The sequence below is a fragment of the Bos grunniens genome, chromosome 5, assembly GCF_055505025.1.
Source record: "Bos grunniens cultivar Pamir isolate PY7600 chromosome 5, Bosgru_T2T1.0, whole genome shotgun sequence".
Lineage (NCBI taxonomy): Eukaryota > Metazoa > Chordata > Mammalia > Artiodactyla > Bovidae > Bos > Bos grunniens.
This window is the reverse complement of record NC_141169.1, coordinates 53055057-53077357: the sequence shown is the minus strand read 5'-3', so window position 1 is coordinate 53077357 and position 22301 is coordinate 53055057. Positions and strand designations below refer to the sequence as shown.

Here is a 22301-nt window from a genome sequence, read left to right as displayed (position 1 = left end):
CGTCTTGCAGTTCCCTTTCCTAGAGGGAAACACATTTATCAGTTCTGTGTGGTTACTTCAGGAGACAATTGTCTCCTTTTATGGTTGACAGTTTAGATTTCTAATCAACTTCTAATTTATTCTGTTTAGTTTAAGGGAGAATTTTTTTTTTTCAAATAGCCAATTATCTCAACTTCATTTATCTATAGAATTCATCATTTCCCTAAGGTTTTATAAACAACAGCATTTTCATATTCCAACTTCCTATTTATGTGTTAGCCATTCTTAGCATTCTCTTCCATATTGCTGACATACTCCATTTTCTATTCTCACACTACCTGTCAAATATTTCTAAAATTATATGTGGAAAGATAGAGTAAGATAGAATTAAAGAGAGATTTACGAGGGAAACTAACTTTAAATAACATCTGGTTTCAGGGCAAGGCAAAGCTCTTCAAAGTTTTTCCCTTACAATCTCATTGTGTCCAGAGGACCTCTGAATCAAATTTGTAAGATCCATTTAATATTCATTGGAAATTGGTTTAGGATTTGTTTGAAGTTGTGAATTTAATTCAGATGTCCATTATATCTACTACTGTGGGCAGGAATCTCTTAGAAGAAATGGAGTAGCCATTGCAGTCAACAAAAAAGTCTGAAATGCAGTACGTGGATGACAAAATGAACCCTGGTCGTTTCCAAGGCAAACCATTCAATATCACGGTAATTCAAGTTTATGCCCCGACCAGTAATGCTGAAAAAGCTGAAGTTGAATGGTTCTATGAAGACCTACAAGACCTTCTAAAATTAACACCCAAAAAAAGATGTCCTTTTCATTATAGGGGACTAGAATGCAAAAGTCAGAGAAAGCAACGGCAACCCACTCCAGTGGGTTGCCTGGAAACTCCCATGGATGGAGGAGCCTGGAAGGCTGCAGTCCATGGGGTCGCGAGGAGTCAGAAACAACTGAGTTACTTCACTTTCACTTTTCACTTTCATGCATTGGAGAAGGAAATGGCAACCCACTCCAGTGTTCTTGCCTGGAGAATCCCAGGGACAGGGGACCCTGGTGGGCTGCTGTCTCTGGGGTCTCAAAGAGTTGGACACAACTGAAGTGACTTAGCAGCAGCAGCAGCAGAATGCAAAAGTAGGAAGTCAAGAAACACCTGGAGTAACAGGCAAATTTACCCTTGGAATACAGAACGAAGCAGGGCAAAGGCTAATAGAGTTCTTCCAAGAGAATGCACTGGTCATAGCAAACACTGTCTTCCAACAACACAAGAGAGACTCTACACATGGACACCACCAGATGGTCAACACCAAAATCAGACTGATTATATTCTTTGCAGCCAAAGATGGAGAAGCTCTATACAGTCAGCAAAAACAAGACCAGGAGCTGACTATGGCTCAGATCATGAACTACTTATTGTCAAATTCACTTAAATTGAAGAAAGTGGGGAAAACCACTAGACCATTCAGGTATGACCTAAATCAAATCCCTTATGACTATACAGTGGAAGTGAGAAATAGATTTAAGGGACTAGATCTGATAGACAGAGTGCCTGATGAACTATGGATGGAGGTTCATGCCATTATACAGGAGACAGTAATCAAGACCAACCCCAAGAAAAAGAAATGCAAAAAAGCAAAATGGTTGTCTGAGGAGGCCTTACAAATAGCTGTGAAAAGAAGAGAAGTGAAAAGCAAAGGAGAAAAGGAAAGATATACTCATTTGAATGCATAGTTCCAAACAATGGAAAGGAGAAATAAGAAAGCTGTCCTCAGTGATCAATGCAAAGAAATAGAGGAAAACAATTGAATGGGAAAGACTAGAGATCTCTTCAAGAAAATTAGAGATACCAAGGGAACATTTAATGCAAAGATGGGCTCAATAAAGGACAGAAATGGTTGGGACCTAACAGAAGCAGAAGATATTAAGAAGAGGTGGCAAGAATACACAGAAGAACTTTACGAAAAAGATCTTCATGACCCAGATAATCACAATGGTGTCATCACTCACACTCACCTAGAGCCAGACATCCTGGAATGTGAAGTCAAGTGAGCCTTAGAAAGCATCACTACAAACAAAGCTAGTGGAGGTGATGGAATTCCAGTTGAGCTATTTCAAGTCCTAAAAGATGATGCTGTGAAAGTGCTGCACTCAATATGTCAGTAAATTTGGAAAACTCAGCAGTGGCCACAGGACTGGAAAAGGGCAGTTTTCATTCCAATCCCAAAGAAAGGCAATGCCAAAGAATGCTCACACTACCGCACAATTGCACTCATCTCACATGCTAGTAAAGTAATGCTCAAAATTCACCAACCCAGGCTTCAAAAATATGTGAACCGTGAACTTTCAGAAGTTCAAGCTGGTTTTAGAAAAGGCAAAGGAACCAGAGATCAAATCGCCAACATCCGCTGGATCACTGAAAAAGCAAGAGAGTTCCAGAAAAACATCTATTTCTGCTTCATTGACTATGACAAAGATTTGACTCTGTGGATCACAATAAACTGTGGAAAATTCTGAAAGAGATGGGAATACCAGACCACCTGACCTGCCTCTTGAGAAACCTGCATGCAGGTCAGGAAGCAACAGTTAGAACTGGACATGGAACAACAGACTGGTTCCAAATAGGAAAAGGAGTGTGTCAAGGCTGCATACTGTCACCTTGCTTATTTAACTTATATGCAGAGTACATCATGAGAAATCCTGGGCTGGAAGAAGCACAAGCTGGAATCAAGATTGCCAGGAGAAATATCAATAACCTCAGATATGCAGATGACACCACCCTATGGCAGAAAATGAAGAGGAACTAAAGAGCCTCTTGATGAAAGTGAAAGAGCTGAGTGAAAATGTTGGCTTAAAGCTCTACATTCAGAAAAATAAGATCATGGCACCGGTCCCATCACTTCATGGCAAACAGATGTGGAAACAGGGGAAAGAGTGGCTGACTTTATTTTGGGGGGCTCCAAAATCACTGCAGATGGTGACCGCAGCCATGAAATTAAAAGATGCTTGCTCCTTGGAAGGAAAGTTATGACCAACCTAGACAGCATTTTAAAAAGCAGAGACATTAATTTATCCTCAAAGGTCCCTCTAGTCAAGACTATGGTTTTTCCAGTAGTCATGTATGGAGAGTTGGACTAAAAAGCTGAGAGCCGAAGAATCGATGCTTTTGAACTGTGGTGCTGGAGAAGACTCTTGCGAGTCCCTTGCACTGCAAGGAGATCCAACCAGTCCATCCTAAAGCAGATCAGTCCTGGGTGTTCATTGGAGAGACTGATGTTGAAGCTGAGACTCCAATACTTTGGCCACCTGATGCGAAGAGCTGATTCATTTGAAAAGACTGTGATGCTGGGAAAGATTGAGGTCAGGAGGAGAAGGGGACAAAAGAGGATGAGATAGTTGGATGGCATCACTGACTCAGTGGACATGGCTTTAGGTAGACTCTGGCAGTTGGTGAAGGACAGGGAAGCCTGGCATGCTGTGGTTCGTGGGGTCGCAAAGAGTCGGACACAACTGAGTGACTGAACTGAACTGAATGACATTATTAAGGAAAATGTAGTTTTTAATGTAAAAAACTCTTCAAGAAAAAAAAAACAGTTATGCAGTATACACACAGGTGCTTTTTTAAAAATTGTAAAAAGCTGCATAAATTATTGCAAATCATTTAAAACTGCAAGGAAATGTTATGCACTAAATATTAAAGCATGCCTGTCATGAGACAACCTCCCCTTTGCACACTTATTGAATACCTTTTGTAATTACAAGGTAACTAAATTGGATGGCATGACTATAGTTAATAAAAGCATATAAATTTCATTTCAAAAGAATGACTATAATTAAAAATGTTTTTAAATAAAGTTATTGCTTATGTAGACAGGTATGGAGGTCAAAGTTGTTAATGACATAACAATTCAACTTGTTTCCATGGCTCAGAGCTTTCCTAAAGTCACACATCACTATAAGGAAGTATGGATGTTTCAGTACTCTGACACATTAGGCTCTGACACCTTATTTCAAACTTGGATTTTCCCCATTCAAATCATCATGACATTGTCATATCTTTATAAGTATTGTTTTAAAAGTCATGTGAATAACTCTGTTGTTACTGCTAGTCTTGCATGTGTGCTGATCACATGTATCTTCATAAAATTTTTCCTCTCTCAGCACTTTCTAGGAACTGTCCAAAAATTGTTTCCTTCCTATTTTCTCCACATGTGAAACAATTTCCCTATAGACCTTGGCAAAACTTCCATTACTTTTGGGAAGCCTATCAAAATCCAACAATCTTTCACACTCCGATTAAAGGATAAGACTAATCAGATTTTTAACAATATAATAAAAAAAATACTGAAAAAGAACAGTATGTATAGTATACCTGCAGTAGCATGAAAACTACTAACCCTCTTAGAATATGAACTACACAGAATTGTACTAAATGTTCAAAACTAAACACATTTATGTTTGGTTTTGTGTGGTTTGAGTAAAAAAGACTAGTTCTGCCTTTATAGCCTAAAAGCCTACAACAAAAGTTGCCTGTGGGTCTAGACTGCAGCTTCTGAATTCTCTTCTACCATTGGCCTTAAAAAAAGGTTAAATGTAAGCATATTATAATGCTATTGGTACTAACAGTGCCATGATACCAGTGGTCTACTTTTTGTCTGAGATAAACAACTCCCTAAGTGAGATAAATCCTTTGGCCATACTCCTAAAAGGACTGTTTAACCATTTCTTAAATAAGACTATCAGAACTAATGTTACTATTTTTATCACCCATTTTATCAATTTTTAAATTCAATCAAAAACACACCAGTTTCTGTCTCATATATACTATATACTGCTACTGCTACTGCTAACTCACTTCAGTCATGTCCAACTCTGTGCGACCCCATAGACAGCAGCCCACCAGGCTCCCCCATCCCTGGGATTCTCCAGGCAAGAACACTGGAGTGGGTTGCCATTTCCTTCTCCAATGCATGAAAGTGAAAAGCGAAAGTGAAGTCGCTCAGTCGTGTCTGACTCCTAGCAACCGCATGGACTGCAGCCTTCCAGGCTCCTCCGTCCATGGGATTTGCCAGGCAAGAGTACTGGAGTGGGTTGCCATTGCCTTCTCCCATATATATAGTACTTTCTAAACATTTCTTCTAGATGTCCAAAAACATCTTAAGATGAACAGATCTGAAACTCAGTTCACAAACTACTCCAACTCTAGTAGTGTGCAAGAGAATCACCAAAATACTTGTAGATTTTGACTGTTATTCTTGCGCCCTTTAGCATTACATTCAGTTGATCACAAAATCACTACTGATTTTGCCTTCTAAATATCTTTAGAATCCATCCATTTCTCCCAAGGACAATTGATGACTCCACAGTCCAGTTCTCATCCTTCATAGTTCATCTTTTATTCATACTCCATTCTATCTCATCCCCCTCAAGCTAGCTATTCCCCTACAGCTAGATTTTCTTTTTTCAATATGAAAATCTAATCATGTGACCTCCCCATCTCCATTTAGACCATGCCATTGGCTTTTCACTGCTCCTAAAATAAAGATGCAAATTACAATATGCTCTACATGAGGTAGCTAAAGTTTACCTCTCATTCCTCACATTATTCCATGATGCCCTCAAGTTATTCTCTAAGCTCCAGTTACCACTGATTATTTGCATATGCTTTTCTTTTCTTTCTCTTTCTTTACAACTTTTATCTTCACCTCTTTCCCACTGCACACTTAACTCCTCTAAGATATTATCATTTCTTCATGGAAATCTTTACTCACACACATCTTATAACAAATCCATCTTATTTATATCTCTTAACTCTGTGTCTTTTCTAAATAGAAATATCCAAGCTGAAGTTTTATATCTTATTCTATAACTGTTTTCAATGAGATATCTCTCTCATATACATGCAAGGAGGGGAGAAACCAGGTCTACCTTGCTCATCATCATAACTTCAGCTCAGTGCCTAGAAAATCAACAGCTAATTCAATAAATAATTGCTTAATGAATAAGTAAACATACTGTGTTCCCTACCATGTGAGCTCATTCTATTAGCTCTGTGGCGGGGGGGGGGGGGGGGGAGATGAAAAATAAAGTTCTTTCCCTCGTACTTTCCTTAGATCATTTCCATATTTAAAACTGAAAACTTCCTCCCCCACTACTCAAATAATCCTAATCCTCCTCATCCTGCCTTTTTCCTTAGTACTTCTCACCTTCTAATACACTGTAAAATTTAATATCACATCCATTGAAAGCAGGGATTTTTGTCTTTTGCTGACTGATGAACCCTAATCACTTAAAACAACTCCTGGCACATGGTATGAATTTAACAAATATTTGTTGGATGAAGGAATGAGTATTTCCAAAAATAATCACAGAACATCTTATTCAAAAGAGCTGTTTACTACAACACTGACTTCCAACTTAGTTAACTACATTATACAACTATAACAATGGTTTTCAACAGTTCTTTTGCCTGTTTGGGAACATTTGGAAACATTTGGCTGATGTCTGAACATATTTATAATTGTCAGAGCTTAGGGTGGGGGAAAACACCGGTATCTGGTGGATAGAGGGTAGGGATATTTCTAGATATCATCAGTGTACAGGCAGCTCCCCACAACTAAGAATTAGAGGGGCCCCAAAATACCAAAAGTGTAGAGGATACAATATTCTGAACCTCAGTCTCTACTGTTTGAGTCCCTGCATTCTTTCCATGAACTGACAGCACTTCTTTCTGCCATGTCAAAGACTTCCCTTCAGCTGTGCCATTTCTTCTCTTGCTTCAGGCTTGTCAGTATGGTCCTGAGATTTGATTACCACTATGTATGCCTTTTGTAAAATTTGGTGAATTTAAATTTATCAAATGAGATGCCCTGTTTAATTTCCTCTCTTCTACAGAGCCTAGAACATAGAGATATCACACTTCTATTTCTGACAAGGCTGTTTGAAATCAGTAAGCTTAACTCATCTTTCTGATTAAATTTGTCATTTAAAATCAAATGTTACTTAGTGATATTCCAATAGCTTCCATTAGAGACCAGACAAGCAATCTATTCTAAAGATATATGTTCTTAAAGTTTGACTGCTGATAATAACAGGCAAGTGGCCTTGGAATACAAAATGAAGCAGGGCAAAGGCTAACAGAGTTTTGTCAAGAAAACATACTGATCATAGAAAACACCTTTTCCAACAACCCAAGAGAAGATGCTACACATGGACATCAAAATATGGTCAAAACTGAAATCAGATTGATTATGTTCTTTGCAGCCGAAGATGGAGAAGCTCCATACAGTCAGCAAAAACAAGACTTGGAGCCAACTATGGCTCAGATCATGAACTCCTTATTGCAAAATTCAGATTTAAATTGAAGAAAGTAGGGAAACCACTAGGCCATTCATGTATGCCCTAAATCAAATCCCTTACAATTAAAGGATTTGATAATGGTAAATAAATTGAATCTAATCGTCACAGTGGAGGTGACTAATAGATTCAAGAGATTAGATCTGGTAGACAGAGTGCCTTTAGAACTATGGACAGATGTTCATAACACTGTACAGCAGACAGTGACCAAAACAATCCCCAAAAAAAGAAATGAAAGAAGGCAAAGTGATTGCCTGAGGATAGCTGAGAAAAGAAGCAAGGTGAAAGGCAATGGAGACATGGAAAGATACATTCAGCTGAATACAGAGTTCCAGAGAATAACAAGGAGAGATAAGAAGACATATTTGAAATACAAGAAATACAGCAAAACAATAGAATAGGAAAGAAAAAAGATCACTTCAAGAAAATTGGAGAACTCAAGGGAACATTTTGTGCAAGGATGGGCACAATAAAAGACAGAAATAGTAAGGACCCAACAGAAGCAGATGTTAACAAGAGGTGGCAAGAATACATAGAATTACTACACAAAAAAGGTCTCAATGACCTGGATAACCACAATGAGCTGGACACATAGAGCTGGACATCCTGGAGTGTGAAGTCAAGTGGGACTTAGGAAGCATTACTATGAAGCAAGCTAATGGAGGTGACAGAATTCCAGCTGAGCTGTTTAAATTTCTAAAAGATGATGCTGTTAAAGTGCTGCACACATTACATCAGTAAATTCGGAAAACTCAGCAGTAGCCACAGGACTGGAAAAGGTAAGTTTTCATTCCTATCCCAAAGAAAGGCAATGCCAAAGAATGTTCAAAATACTGTACAACTGTGCTCATTTCACATGCCAGCAGCATCATGCTCAAAATCCTTCAAGCTCAGCTTCAGCAGTATGTGAACTTCCAGATGTACAAGCTAGGCTGAGAAAAGGCAGAGGACTCAGAGATCAAATTGCCAACATTTGTTGTATCATGGAGAAAGCAAGAGAATTCCAGAAAAACATCTACTTCTGCTTTATTGACTATGCTAAAGCCTTTGACTCTATGGATCAAAACAAACTGTGGAAAATTCTTAAAGACATGGGAGTATCAGACCACCTCACCTGTCTCCTGAGAAACCTGTGTGCAGGTCAAGAAGCAACAATCAGAACTGGACTAGTTCAAAATTGGAAAAGGAGTACAACAAGGTGGTATACTGTCACCCTGCTCATTAACTTATATGCAAAGTATATGGTGTGAAATGCCAGGCTGGATGAATCACAAATTGGAATTAAGATTGCTGGGAGAAATATCAATAATCTCAGATACGCAGACGATACCACTCTAACAGCAGAAAGTAAAGAGGAACTAAAAAGCGTCTTGACAAATGTGAAAGAGGAGAGTGAAAAAGCTGGCTTAAAATGCAATTTTCAAAAAACTAAGATCATGGATGGCATCCAGTCCCATTACTTTATGGCAAAAAGAATGGGAAAAAGTAGAAGCAGTGACAGATTTTATTTACTTGAGTCCCCAAATCACTGCACATGGTAACTGCAGCCATGAAATTAAAAGACACTTGCTGCTTGGAAGGGAAGCTATAATAATCCTAGACAGTGTATTAAAAAGCAGAGACATCACTTTGCCTACAAACACCCATATAGTCAAAGCTATGGTTTTTCCAGCAGTCCTGTATGGATGTGAGATTTGGACCATAAAGAAAAATGAGCCCTGAAGAACTGATGCTTTCGAACTGTGGTGTTGGAAAAGACTGTTGAGAGTCCCTTAAACAGCAAGGAGATCAAACTAGTCAATCCTAAAGGAAATCAACCCTGAATAGTCATTGGAAGGACTGATACTTAAGTTCCAAAACTCTGGCCACTTGATGTGAACAGCTGATTCATTGGAAACAACCCTGATGCTGGGAAAGATTGAGGGTAAAAGGATAAGTGGGAAGCAGAGGATGAGATGGTTAGACAGCCTCATCAAGTCAGTGGACATGAATTTGAGCAAACTCCAGGAGATAGTGGAGGACAGAGAAGCCTGGAAAGCTGCATTCCATGGGGTCACAAAAAGTCAAACATGATCTAGTGACTGAACAACAACATAACCTCTCAGAGAACTGAATTTGAGGCCCCATCTGATTTCAAGCAACTTAAGTTTCCCTTTCAAAAGTTTACTAGGGATGATATATAGTCACTCCACAGAATCTGGATATAATTCCTTCAGTTCAGTTCAGTTGCTCAGTCATGTCCAACTCTTTGTGACCCCATGAACTGCAGCATGCAGGGCTTCCCTGTCCATCACCAAATCCCAGAGTTCACTCAAACTCATGTCCATTGAGTTGGTGATGTCATCCAACCATCTCATCCTCTGACGTCCCCTTCTCCTCCTGCCCTCAACTTTCCCAGCATCATGGTCTTTTCAAATGAGTCAGATCTTCGCATCAGGTAGCCAAAGTATTGGAGTCTCAGCTTCAACATCAGTCCTTCCAATGAACACCCAGGACTGATCTCCTTTAGAATGGACTGGTTGGATCTTCTTGCAGTCCAAGGGACTCTCAAGAGTCTTCTCCAACACCACAGTTCAAAAGCATCAATTCTTTGGCACTCAGCTTTCTTTATAGTCCAGCTCTCACATCCATACATGACTACTGGAAAAACCATAGCCTTGACTAGACGGACCTTTGTGGACAAAGTAATATCTCTGCTTTTTTATATGCTGCCTAGGTTGGTCATAACTTTTCCTTCCAAGGAGTAAGCGTCTTTTAATTTCATGACTGCAATCACCATATGCAGTAATTTTAGAGCCCCCCAAAATAAAGTCAGCCACCATTTCCACTGTTTCCCCATCTATTTGCCATGAAGTGATGGGACCGGATGCCATGATCTTAGTTTTCTGAATGTTGAGTTTTACGCCAACTTTTTCACTCTCCTCTTTCACTTTCATCAAGAGGCTCTTTATTTCTTCACTTTCTGCCATAAGGGTGGTGTCATCTGCATCTGAGGTTATTTATATTTCTCCCGGCAATCTTGATTCCAGCTTGTGCTTCATCCAGCCCAGCGTTTCTCATGATATACTCTGCATATAAGTTAAATAAGCAGGGTGATAATATTATCTATTGTCTAAGTAAAAAAATTACTTGGAAATTATTCACATTCTGTGAAATAAAATATATTTGACTACTAAGTAAACCATATGTGTCCAAAATAGGATAACATGTACCCTTCAGATTAGAATTATTCAGGATATCTTATTTACCATTTTAACTTTGTGCCTAATATGTCATTATCACATACTAGGTACAAGGTTTCAGTAGAAGTTTGGGAAGGGCATAAAGCAAATGTATGACATTAATGACTACTTTTTACTAGCTCACATGTGAAAACTTTATACAGAGTGAAGTAAGCCAGAAAGAAAAACACCGGTACAGTATACTAACGCATATATATGGAATTTAGAAAGATGGTAACAATAACCCTGTATACGAGACAGCAAAAGAGACACTGATGTATAGAACAGTCTTTTGGACTCTGTGGGAGAGGGAGAGGGTGTGATGATTTGGGAGAATGGCATTGAAACATGTATAATATCATATATGAAACAAGTCGCCAGTCCAGGTTCGAAACAGGATACTGGATGCTTGGGGTTGGTGCACTGGGATGACCCAGAGGGATGGTATGGGGAGGGAGGAGGGTTCAGGATGGGGAACACATGTATACCTGTGGTGGATTCATTTTGATTTATGGCAAAACCAATACAATATTGTAAAGTTAAAAAATAAAAGAAAAAAAGAAAAAAAATATGATATAAGTTTTATTCCTTCTGACTTTCCAAATTAGAAGAAGATAATTGGACAGATTCTAAGAAAAATCCCAAATCTGTATTGAGGTTTACTGGAGAGGAAGGAGGGGAAAGGTGAATAAATTACTAATGTCTGACATGAGTGTAAAAATTGTAAGTGGTAGCAAGAGTAACATGCATTTAGTGCCCCAGACTAACCCTGTTCAGAAAAACTAGTATTTTTCTTTCACTCTTGGTTTTAAATAAGGTCCTCATTTCTGTATGGGATCTATCAAAACCACTTTCTTTCACACCAGTTGACATCAGTGCACATTAGCTTGTTACCTACTTGGATTGAAGCAGTCTCAGTTTCCATTTTTGTAAGTGCAAAGTGATCCAGGTTGAGCTCACCTTAGAACTGAGGGTGAAAAAAGAAGGAACGCATCTTTGTGAAGGCACATGAAAAGGAGTGTTGAGAGAAGTGGGAAATTAAGAAGGTATGACCCCTTTGGTTTCAAAATGCTATAAATGAAGAGGGATATGTTTTCTATTGTTTCATAACAGGTTACCACACATTTAGAAGGTTAAACAATATCCATTAATTATCTCGGTTTCTGTAGGTGAAAAGTCCATCATAGTTTAAATGCATTATCTGCCCAGGGTCCAGTAAGTTGAGATCAAGGTGTTGACCAGGTTTGGGATCTCATCTGAGACATGGGCTCCTCTTCTAAGACTACATTATTATTTCAACAACTCAGTTCCTTGTAGCCATGGAACACATGGAGGACTGTAGGCCAACACGAGAATCACTGACTTCTAGGATCTTTCTTAAATGTCTGTTTAAGTGGCCCACTCACAGTAATCACTATTTTGCTTAGTGCAAAATTAAGTGATTTGGGACTTCAATTACCTCTGCAAAAATCTCCTCACCTTTGCCATATAACATGAGAATGACTACTGAATCCTGTTCACAGGTCCCCTTTTCAAGGGGAGGAGATTAAATAGGGCATGTTCACGGATCTTTGGGGTCATCATAGAACTCTACCCAACATAAATCCAGTTAGAGAAGAAGCTAAGAAAGCTGGTTTCACATTCAGTATCACTTATAACAGACAAAGGGAAACACAGGCTGGGAGAGAACCATCTTCTATCAAATCTCACAGAATATCTGAGAAGGAAAGGGATACTGAGGGCTCAGGGTGACCCCAAGGGGAAAGCTAGTCAGAGGCATCACTGGCATGACACATAGCAAGACAGAAGTCCCTTTGTGGGTGGGAACCAGCCACAGTGCCACTGTGAGCTTCTCCAAGGATGGCCAGGAGTGAAGAACCTGAGTGACCCTAATTCCAAACACATATTTGTAAAATATTGTATAGAGAATCCAGAATTTTCCAAAGAGATTTTATTAAGGGTTGGGGAAGAAGTCATCTGATTTGGGGAAGTTATAATTGTAGTGGGTGTGAAATAACAAAATGTATTTACATAGATTTGACTTCTGTTTTACATATAAGTTACTTAGAGTTGCTCAATTTTAGGCAGACATTATAGATGGCATTAATATGAATTCTATGACTTTAGTGATATCTGCTCTAATTAACAAACCACACACACAAATGGAAAAAGTGAACACTGGACAATAATGAACTGCTACAGGCTCGACTCCTCTGTGATGGACATGTTTGAAGTTTGCTTCTTTGAAATACTACAGTCCATGGAATTTTGTAAGATTCTGTGTTTTAAATAAAAGAAAATAATTGGACATCTGAGAACTATAAGACAAGCATTCCTCTATTACAAAAAAATCATTGTACTATATGGTTGTTTAATGTGTCCTCCTATTAAATGTCTCCAAGGCAAGCACTTTGAGAAAAAATATTTTCACTTTCAGCCTCACCAGGATTTTGTGTCAAACTGCCTCATGGCCTCTTGTATTCAGGATTACCCTCACTCCTGAGTTATTATGTAACATAATAGAGATCACTGCTACTTCCAACTGGCCTGTAAGCAGCAGGAGAAAGTATAACTCTAATCTACTCTCATAAAATAACATATTTCTATTCTATCTTTCACCATTCTCCTCCCTTACAACTGGGAAAACTCTTCAGAAAACATATTCACCTAAAGGATCTGAAACGGGAGTTGCTTTGTTAGCAAAATGATGACATCAAGCAATAAACAGAGGACTTTTATGAGCAGAATCAAATATTTAAGTTATCAACAAAAGGCATACATGACTGCTCTTTAAAAAAGAGCTGCAAGCTGTGAATATGTCTGCTGACTGATTTTTTTGAGATGGGATTCTAAAGCTAAATAAGCACTAGATAATTCTTTCCCTTACACAGGCCATCAGAATCAAGGGGATTCTGACAAACTGATACTGCTCTTGGGACCGGGGGGGAGAGGATGTACTTTTGAATAAGAGTTTGAATTAGGAAAAAAGATTCTTATATTTACATAATTAAAAATTGCATTCTCCACATTTGCCTTGCTTGGAAGAAACACCAAAGCCCTAATTAACCCAGAATGACCCATTGCATTCATGTATGACTTTATAATTTTCAAAATGCTGTAAATATGTTACTTAAGCCTCACTAAAACTGTGCCCAGTCTGGTAATAAAAGAGAATAAGAAAAAAGAAGTAGGACTCCATTTTACATATATGAAAGGTAAAGCCAAAGAAAGCAAGTTACTTTAACATTATATAGAGATAGTTCCTTATGTCTGCATATATGGCATAGCCTAATATTTATTTTCTGTCACCCCAAAGAGAAAAGAGAATTAAATTAAGAGGGTAAATCTTGAGTTCTCATCAGACACACACAATGTTTTCCTTTTCTTTTATTTTGTATCTGTATGAGATGTTAGATGTTCACTAAACTTACTGTGGTAATCATTTCATGATGTGTGTGAAATCAAATCATTATGCTACACATCTTAAACTTATATAGTTTAAGATAGTGATAGTGGTATAATTTCCTGTTTTCAAACTGTGGTGGCAGATAGAGAACACTCCATGTAACACTTTATGATGGGATACAAATGGCAGGTCATATTCAAATAATGACATTCTCACAGACATATCCACATTTTGATCAAACAAGACACTCTTTGGTGGGAAAGTAAGGAAAATTGCTATTCATTTGGCCTTTACATATGAAGTTAACTTATAATGTAATTTTATAAACATGAAAAAACTAAATCAAAAATTTAGAGATCAAAAATTGATATTCTGTGAATAAAAATAAATGTGTGACTTATCTCACTTACATAGTATTAAATTTTATTTTAATACATTTTAATGTTTTTAAGACTCCATATACAATACCAGCAAAGTGACTTAGTTATGGACAAATGAACAAACATTAAAATACACACTATTATAATTATGACTGATTTGTGCTGTTGTATGGCAGAAACCAACACATTACTGTAAAGCAATTATCCTTCAATTAAAAAAAGTAAAAATAAATAAAAATGCACTATGACCCAAAATGTAATATATAGATTTCATTGATTAAGACATAATATCATTGCTGCTTTTACCTGTATCCTGAATGATAGCTTTGATTTAGCCAACATAAATCATTTTAATGACTTATTTATTTCAGGAAAACATTTTAATAGGATTTAAGGAAATTTAAGAAAATCATTTTAATCATTTTAATGAAAGGAATTTAATTCCTTTCATGATTAAAGGAAATCATTTACTTGTGTAAGATATATTCTTTTTCATTAAAAATTCTGTCGAACATTTACTCTGTGCTAAACACGGTTTACAAGAAGAGAACACACACAGAAGTCCCTACCTTCATAGATGTTTTATGGGAAGATACGAAAGAAAACAAATTATATAGCCTACTGAGATAAGTGCCAAGGGAAAATAATTAAAGCTGAGAAGGTAAATGTGAATTATTGGGTGAAAGGGGGATGGGATGCAATTTTAAATAGGGTGGTCACTTGAAAAAAGTAACTCCAGACAGGAGCATGCCTAGGTGGTTTCAAAGAGAAACACGACTGGAATATTGGGAGTAGATGAAAGAGAGAAGTAGGACAAGAGTTCACAGAAGTAATGAGAAGAAAGATTATATAGAGCCTTGTAGGTCAAAGAACAGGGCTCTGGCTTTTACTTTTTTAAATGAATTTTTGAATTTGAGTCAGTCCTAGTGAGGTGGATGAACCTAGAGCCTGTTACACAGAGTGAAGTAAGTCAGAAAGAGAAAAACAAATATCATATCTTAATGCATATATATGGGATCTAGAAAAATGGTACTGGTGAACCTATTTGCAGGGCAGGAAGAGACACAGACATAGAGAACACACTGGTGGGCAAAGTTTTGTGAGGGAAAGAAGAAGGTGGGACAAACTGAGGGAGCTGCATTCACATATATACACTGCCATGTGTAAAACAGATAGCTAGTGGAAAGCTGCTGTAAAGCTCGCACAGGGAGCTCACCTCGGGGCTCTGTGGTGACCTAAAGGGGTGGGATGGGGAGGGAATGGGAGGGAGGCTCAAAAAGGAGAGGATATATGTATACTTATAGCTGATGCACATTATTGTACAGCAGAAACCAATACAACATTGTAGTTATCTAATTAAAAACAAGTTAAAAGTCCAAAAAATTAAATATAAAAGCAAAGGATTTTGAACAAGGAAGAAATATAATCAAACTCATATTTTAAAAGGTCACTCTGGCTTCTGGACTGAGTAGAGATCAGAAGAGGGCAAAGATGCAAATACTGAGCGCCATTAGGAGGGGATTGTCATAATCTACGTAAGGGTGATGGAAGCTTGATCAAGAGGTGCAGTTGTGGTTGTATTCTTATACATCTGTAAGTTAGAGGTGAGAGCATTACCTGACATGTTAGAAAAATGTGTTGAAATAAAGAAACAACCCAATTGTCTCAGATCTTTGACCTGAACCTCTAGAATGGTGGGGTTGCTAAAAACTAAACGGAGAAGATTATAGGAGAAGCAGGTTTGGTGCAAATTATCAGAAACTCAGTTGGGTTCATTAGGCTTAAGATGTCAACTGAACAGGTCAGAAGAGATTTATTTAAAATCTAATCTAATTCTAGTCTTTTTTACTCTCTTATTTATAACTAACCCAGTGGTAAAACTTGGAAGAAAAGTAACCATAGAATCACAATTGGAAAGCCCAGCAGTGTTATATAACCATTGTGTTTGGGTGCTCAGTCACTCAGTCCTGTCTGACTCCATGGACTCTAGAAGGCTTCTCTGTCCATAGAATTTTTCAGGCAAGAATACTGGAATGGGTTGCCATTTCCTCTTCCAACCCAAGGATCGAACCCACACCTCCTACATTGAAAGGTGAATTGTTTTACCACTGAGCCACCTGGGAAACCCACTATATAACCACTGCCTCAATTATATATTAATATGGACTATGATAGTGATAAGACAAGTTATGGATTACACCAAATTTCTGATGACCATTCTTGACTTACTCCTTTCTTTACCTCTCAAGAGACTGATATGTCATGCTTGATTGCAAAAATAATTTGAAATAGTTAACACTTAAATTAGTACTACACTTTAGTACTTGACCTATTATTTAAAAAAAAAAAAAAAAAAAAACTCCATTCAACATCTTTAACAATTACCAAAAGTTAAGAACTGAAAGGATAAGGTGAAATCCAATCAGTGGCATGTCAGAATTGCAAGGACTTTCAGAAATTTTAGGAGGGAGGAGAAAAGAAACTTCAGTTTCAACATCACAGACTCTTTTACTTCCTAAAACCTATTTATAAACGCATGTAAGTTGGTAAAAGAATTATAGCTTAATGGTAGATATCTGTTCTCAGAATCATCCTTCCATTAGCGCTTTGTGAAAGAGGCTTTGTCATCTTCTCCTTGGGAGAGGGTAAATTCTTTCCCAACAGCCTTCTGTGTCCCACATATAAATGGATGACATCTCCATAACTTAACGAATCATTCCAAAACATGTCCAGTCCTAGCTCAAGTTCAGCCTAATATGAATTGATAACGTGTGCAGAGACAGGGAGGTGTGTGTGTGTGGTATCTCTCATACAGGCACATACATCTATCAGATGCAAGCACACGGGGTCATGGTTTTAGAATGATGATGGTTTTAATATGCGACCCTGTTGCTCCCTGAAACTTGACTGAATGAAAGAGATAATGCAAAAGGAATAATGTATCCTAAATGATGCCAACTATGTGTACTAATTTACAGAGGTTACTCACTGCTGCTTTAGAAGACTTATGCATCACAGATGTAACTATTAATTACAATGTTACTGGAATATTTGTAATCACTTCAAAATTAACCTTTATATCCTCAGGAGGTTTGCATTTATAAGAGTCACTTGGTGTCTCATAGAGAAACTAATTAGTCAACAAATGATAAGTACAGAAAGAACACAAATTAGTTCTTTGTTTACTGCTACATGGTGGTACCATGTAATTTGTATTGTAATTAAAATGTTTTATATTGCAAACAGAAAATATTTAATTCAGCCATAGATAATAATAGCAGTTTCAAGTGTTCCAGGAAATATGTTGACACATTCACTGGGCTTTACTCTTTCGGTATTCACAATGCAAGAAAGAAATGGTGGAAAAATAAATCTAACCATTATCAAGGGCATTTCTCTCTTTCATTACCATTGCGAGAGTCTCGGAGTAAAATCTTCATAAAAGCTAGAAAATACTTTGGAATAGACAAAACAAGAAAAATTCAGAAATAGGGGACAGGTAATTTTTTAAATATAGAAAAACATTTTTATAACATCTCATAAGAAGTAGTTTTCCAAATATAAGGATAAAAGGTTTATAAAAAAAATCCTCTCAGTCATCCCTAAAATGTTACAAGTACCACTCTGTGATGTTATTAATCTTCTTCTTGTTTATTATTAATCTTCTTAATTATTAATTTCTCTAGATTAACTCTTCTAGCAATGGAGGTTTTACCCAGATCCTGAGCATTGGATTATGTCCAATTCCTCCCATCCTCCAAGAAGGGGGATTTAAATAAGCTTTATCCCCAGTGACAATTGTAAGTCTTATTTTCATCACCTTTCACAAACCTTGCAACCTCAGTGCAGCCTTTGCTTTCTATCCATGAGATCTGCTCTGTTCTCCTACCATAAATGAACACTTCTACTAGCAGTTCCCATCCGCAGGAGGATGATTTGTTGCTTTAGTCCTATTTGTCCCCTTGTATTTTGGTTCCATAAGTGGAAGAAAGATGCTTATTTTTAATTTACAAGTTTTCTAGGTTCTTCAGACTCTATTCTTCTGAGATGACAAAAAAAAAAACAAAAAAAGCAAAACAGTGCCGCCTTTGGAGGTGAAAAGCAGGCAGCGTCTGCTAACTTTGCTCTCTGTTCTTATTCTCAACCATATTGTTCTTGGATGTTCCTTCCTTTCTGTCCTAACAATATTTTACAAAACTGAGTTTCCACTGTGGTCTAGTAAAACAAAAATTTTTGACATAAAAATATCAAAGTCGTTAAAGACATCAGCTTTGACATTAGAGAAGTAGGGTCAGTCTTATCACTTCAGTGAAACATTTATCCTTCAAGAACTTGCAGTCTATCACATAAAATGAAGATAACAGTATTACCACAAAAAAGTTTAGCTGAGAAGAATAAATGAAGGGTGCTTAATTAAACTGGCCACACAATATTAACTATTTATATACTTAAAACCAGTTATTTGTCTTACAGACTACCCTGTATTGAAAATTATGAACCTCAAATAGGGAAAGATGAAAACATCACCTGCAAATCCAAATTCTTCAGCTTATACTTGGACCTTTAAATTTACTGGAAATATATGCACATTTTTTTGATCATCAGTGCTCACCCGCCATGGGTCAAAGAATGGTAAAGAGTTGGAGGTTCTGATGTTCCTTTTAGCACTTTACTTTCTGGATATGAACTCCCAGAAGAGCAGGCAACTCTAAATTTACCATGTGCTACACACTCTTCACCACTGAATCAGTAAGCACCACATTTATGCTTAACATAATGAAACATGGAATTTTATGCACCCATAAGGAAATCCTCCCTGTAATTCTTGGAATATGAGTTATTTGCTATTACAGTAGTAAAAACTCACTGAACATTTCACTTACTGTGTGCCCTTAAATACATTAATATATTTGACTGTCTCTCATCTCTAAAATGAAGAAATATTGTATCAGTTCATTGTGAATATTAAATGAGGTAATATATGTAAATTGTTACCAAAATGTCTGATAAGCTAATAATGCAAAATTTACTTCAGGTCTACTTCCATCTTTGTCAACAGGTCTATCTTCAGGTTTCAATGAGAAGCCATCCTAATAGTTGACTAACTTCAATAGCATAATGCCTGTTAAAATTTATTCATCTTCATGCTCCACTATAGACTATTTCCACTATAAAATTTGTAACAAATATAAATTTCCTGATCCAAACTCTTCTAAACCCCTTATTTTATGTCTGACTTTTTGTTAGACACTATAAAAAGGAAAAAATTCCATTTTCTAACCTCACATGCATCTTAGGAGTGGCCATGTGACACAGTTCTGGCTAATGAAATATATGTAAAAGTCCACATATGCCTCTCCCCTTCCTTTCTTCCTATCCAAAACATGGATGTGACACCTAAGAGATAAAGAGTTATCTTTCAGTTACCAGGCAACGTGTTGAAGATGATGAAATGTTAAGAAAAGGCTTGGATTGCTAGGAGGATCACCTGCATTAACTTCTTCCAGAGAAGAAGAAAAAATAACTCACTATTTGATGTAAGACACTTGATATTTGCTCTTGAATGTCCTTCTATGTGGGACTAGCGGTAAAGAATCCGCCTGCCCATGCAGGAGACTCAAGAGACATGGTTCCAATCCCCAGGTCAGGAAGATCCCCTGGAGGAGGAAATGGCAGCCCACTCCAGTATTCTTGCCCAGAGAATCCGATGGACAGAGGAGCCTATTGTCCTCTGGGGACCCTATGGTCCATAGGGTCTCAAAGAGTCAGACACAACTGAAAGCGATTTAGCATGCATACGCACATAATACTATGTAACTTATCATTGAAGCTTTGTACCTGAGTGAGTGAGAAACTGGAGGAAGCAATGTTACAGTAAGAAACCTAAAAATCTATAGTCACTCAGATAGCAGTTACAACCTTGAATGTAATACTTTCTCTAAATAACCCATTTCTCTTTATTTTGTTCTATTCTTTCCTCTGCTTTGCTCAGTTTAGTCACTCAGTCATGTCTGGTTCTTTGCAGTCCCATGGACTGTAGCCTGCCAGGCTCCTCAGTCCATGGGGATTCTCCAGGCAGGAATACTGGAGTGGGTTGCCATGCCCTCCTCCAGGAGATCTTCCCAACCCAGGGATCAAACCAAGGTCTCCTGCATTGCAGGCAGATTCTTTACTGCCTGAGCAACCAGAGAAGCCTAAGAATACTGGAGTGGGTAGGCTACCCCGTTCTGCAGCGGATATTCCTGACCCAGGAACAGAACCAGGGTCTCCTGCGTGGCAGGCGGATTCTTTACCAGCTGAGCTACCAGAGAAGGTATACCTCCCTCCATCCATATTATTTAACTTTTAAATTAAAATAATATACATATTAGATAAATATAATAGTAGATAAATACTTGTAATCCAAAGATGGTAATTCTTTGACCAGGTACTCTGAAAAAAATGCCTGTTTACTCTTTTTTGCTTATTTCCTCCTGCTTTTCTCCATGTTTCTACAAAATATACTTATAATATTTCTTAATAATAAATATTAGACACTATAATTTTCCAATATTATATATGATAATTTGGCTACATTTAATCCTATATCTCTAACTTCCCCAGTAGGTTATATCATTTATCTCATTGAAATTTCTAATCAGCCTTTGAACAAAATGAACAAAATAAAAGATATATGCTTATACTTTGTTTTTATGCAGCTTTTCCTGCTAGAATTTTTATTTGCCTGAAATTTAACAGGATGCACTTAATGATTAGTGTATTTTATTCATTTCATTGAGCTCTCAATGGATCCATTCAAATGACTGACATGTTTCAGTTCTGAAAAATTTTTTGTCATATATATTATCTTTGTTCCATTTTCTCTGTTTCATCCATCTGATATTGAATCTTACAGAATCTCATCTCAGTTTTTATTTTTCCTCTCATAGTTGTTATCTTTCTATCCTTTTTTCCTAACAGATTTCTCTGCTTTTATCTAATCTTTCTTCTGGATTTTTTTTTTCATTATGGTCACATCACAGTTTAAACTTCTAAGGGCTCTTTGTTATTTTAAATAAGGTGATATTATTTTCTATATATGCAATTATTTCATACACCTCTTAACATGTGAGGATTGGACTTTCTTGCATTTTTGTAGTATAGAGAATGGAAGTTTTCTTTTGTTCTAAAAGATAACAATATTTATTCATGGTTCACATTTTTCTATTTTTATAATCTCTGCTGCTCATGTTCAAGGGTTTATTCACATGTTTGTTAACCACTGATTCATCCATTATATTTAATAATAAAATAGTCAAACAAACAAACAAACAAAAAAAAACTGATTAGAAGTTCTGTGGAAGAAAGAAACAGTCTATGTAAAGTGTGTTTGGAAAAAAGCTTTCATTTTCACTGATAAACTATTCAGGTGTCAGTTTTACCAGAAGCTCTAGAAAGAGTAGATACCAAGCTCCTGGTATTTTGTCTGAGGATTGAGAGTGTAGATTTTAGAAGTTAACTATTTGATACCAATACTTGAAGCAGAGACATCACTTTGCCAACAAAGGTCCGTCTAGTCAAAGCTACTGTTTTCTAGTAGTCCTGTATGGATGTAAGAGCTGGACCACAAACAAAGCTGAGTGCTGACGAATTGATGCTTTTGAACTGTGGTATCGGAGAAGACTCTTGAGAGTTCCTTGGACTGCAAGATCAAACCAGTCAACTCAAAAAAATGCCTTTGAACTGCAGCACGCCAGGAGTCCCTGTCCATCACCAACTCCCGGAGCTTGCTCAAACTCATGTCCACATAACCAAATTCTGCCTTCAGTCTCTACTTGGCATCTCTGATTCTTTGATTGGCTCTTTATTTTAATCGAGTGGAGATATAGTCATTTGTCCACTCAGTGAGCAGGGCTGAGGAAACATTGGTTCTGCTTCCTCCAAATACTGACTTCCAACCAATCCTCATGTTA

At 37.3% G+C, this 22301-nt stretch overlaps 1 long non-coding RNA gene across 2 annotated transcripts in view; it reads right to left on the bottom strand.

Annotated features, from left to right (window-relative positions):
* Positions 1–22301, bottom strand: part of LOC147371948 (uncharacterized) — a 172455-nt gene that overhangs the window by 137380 nt on the left and 12774 nt on the right. The window lies entirely within an intron of this gene.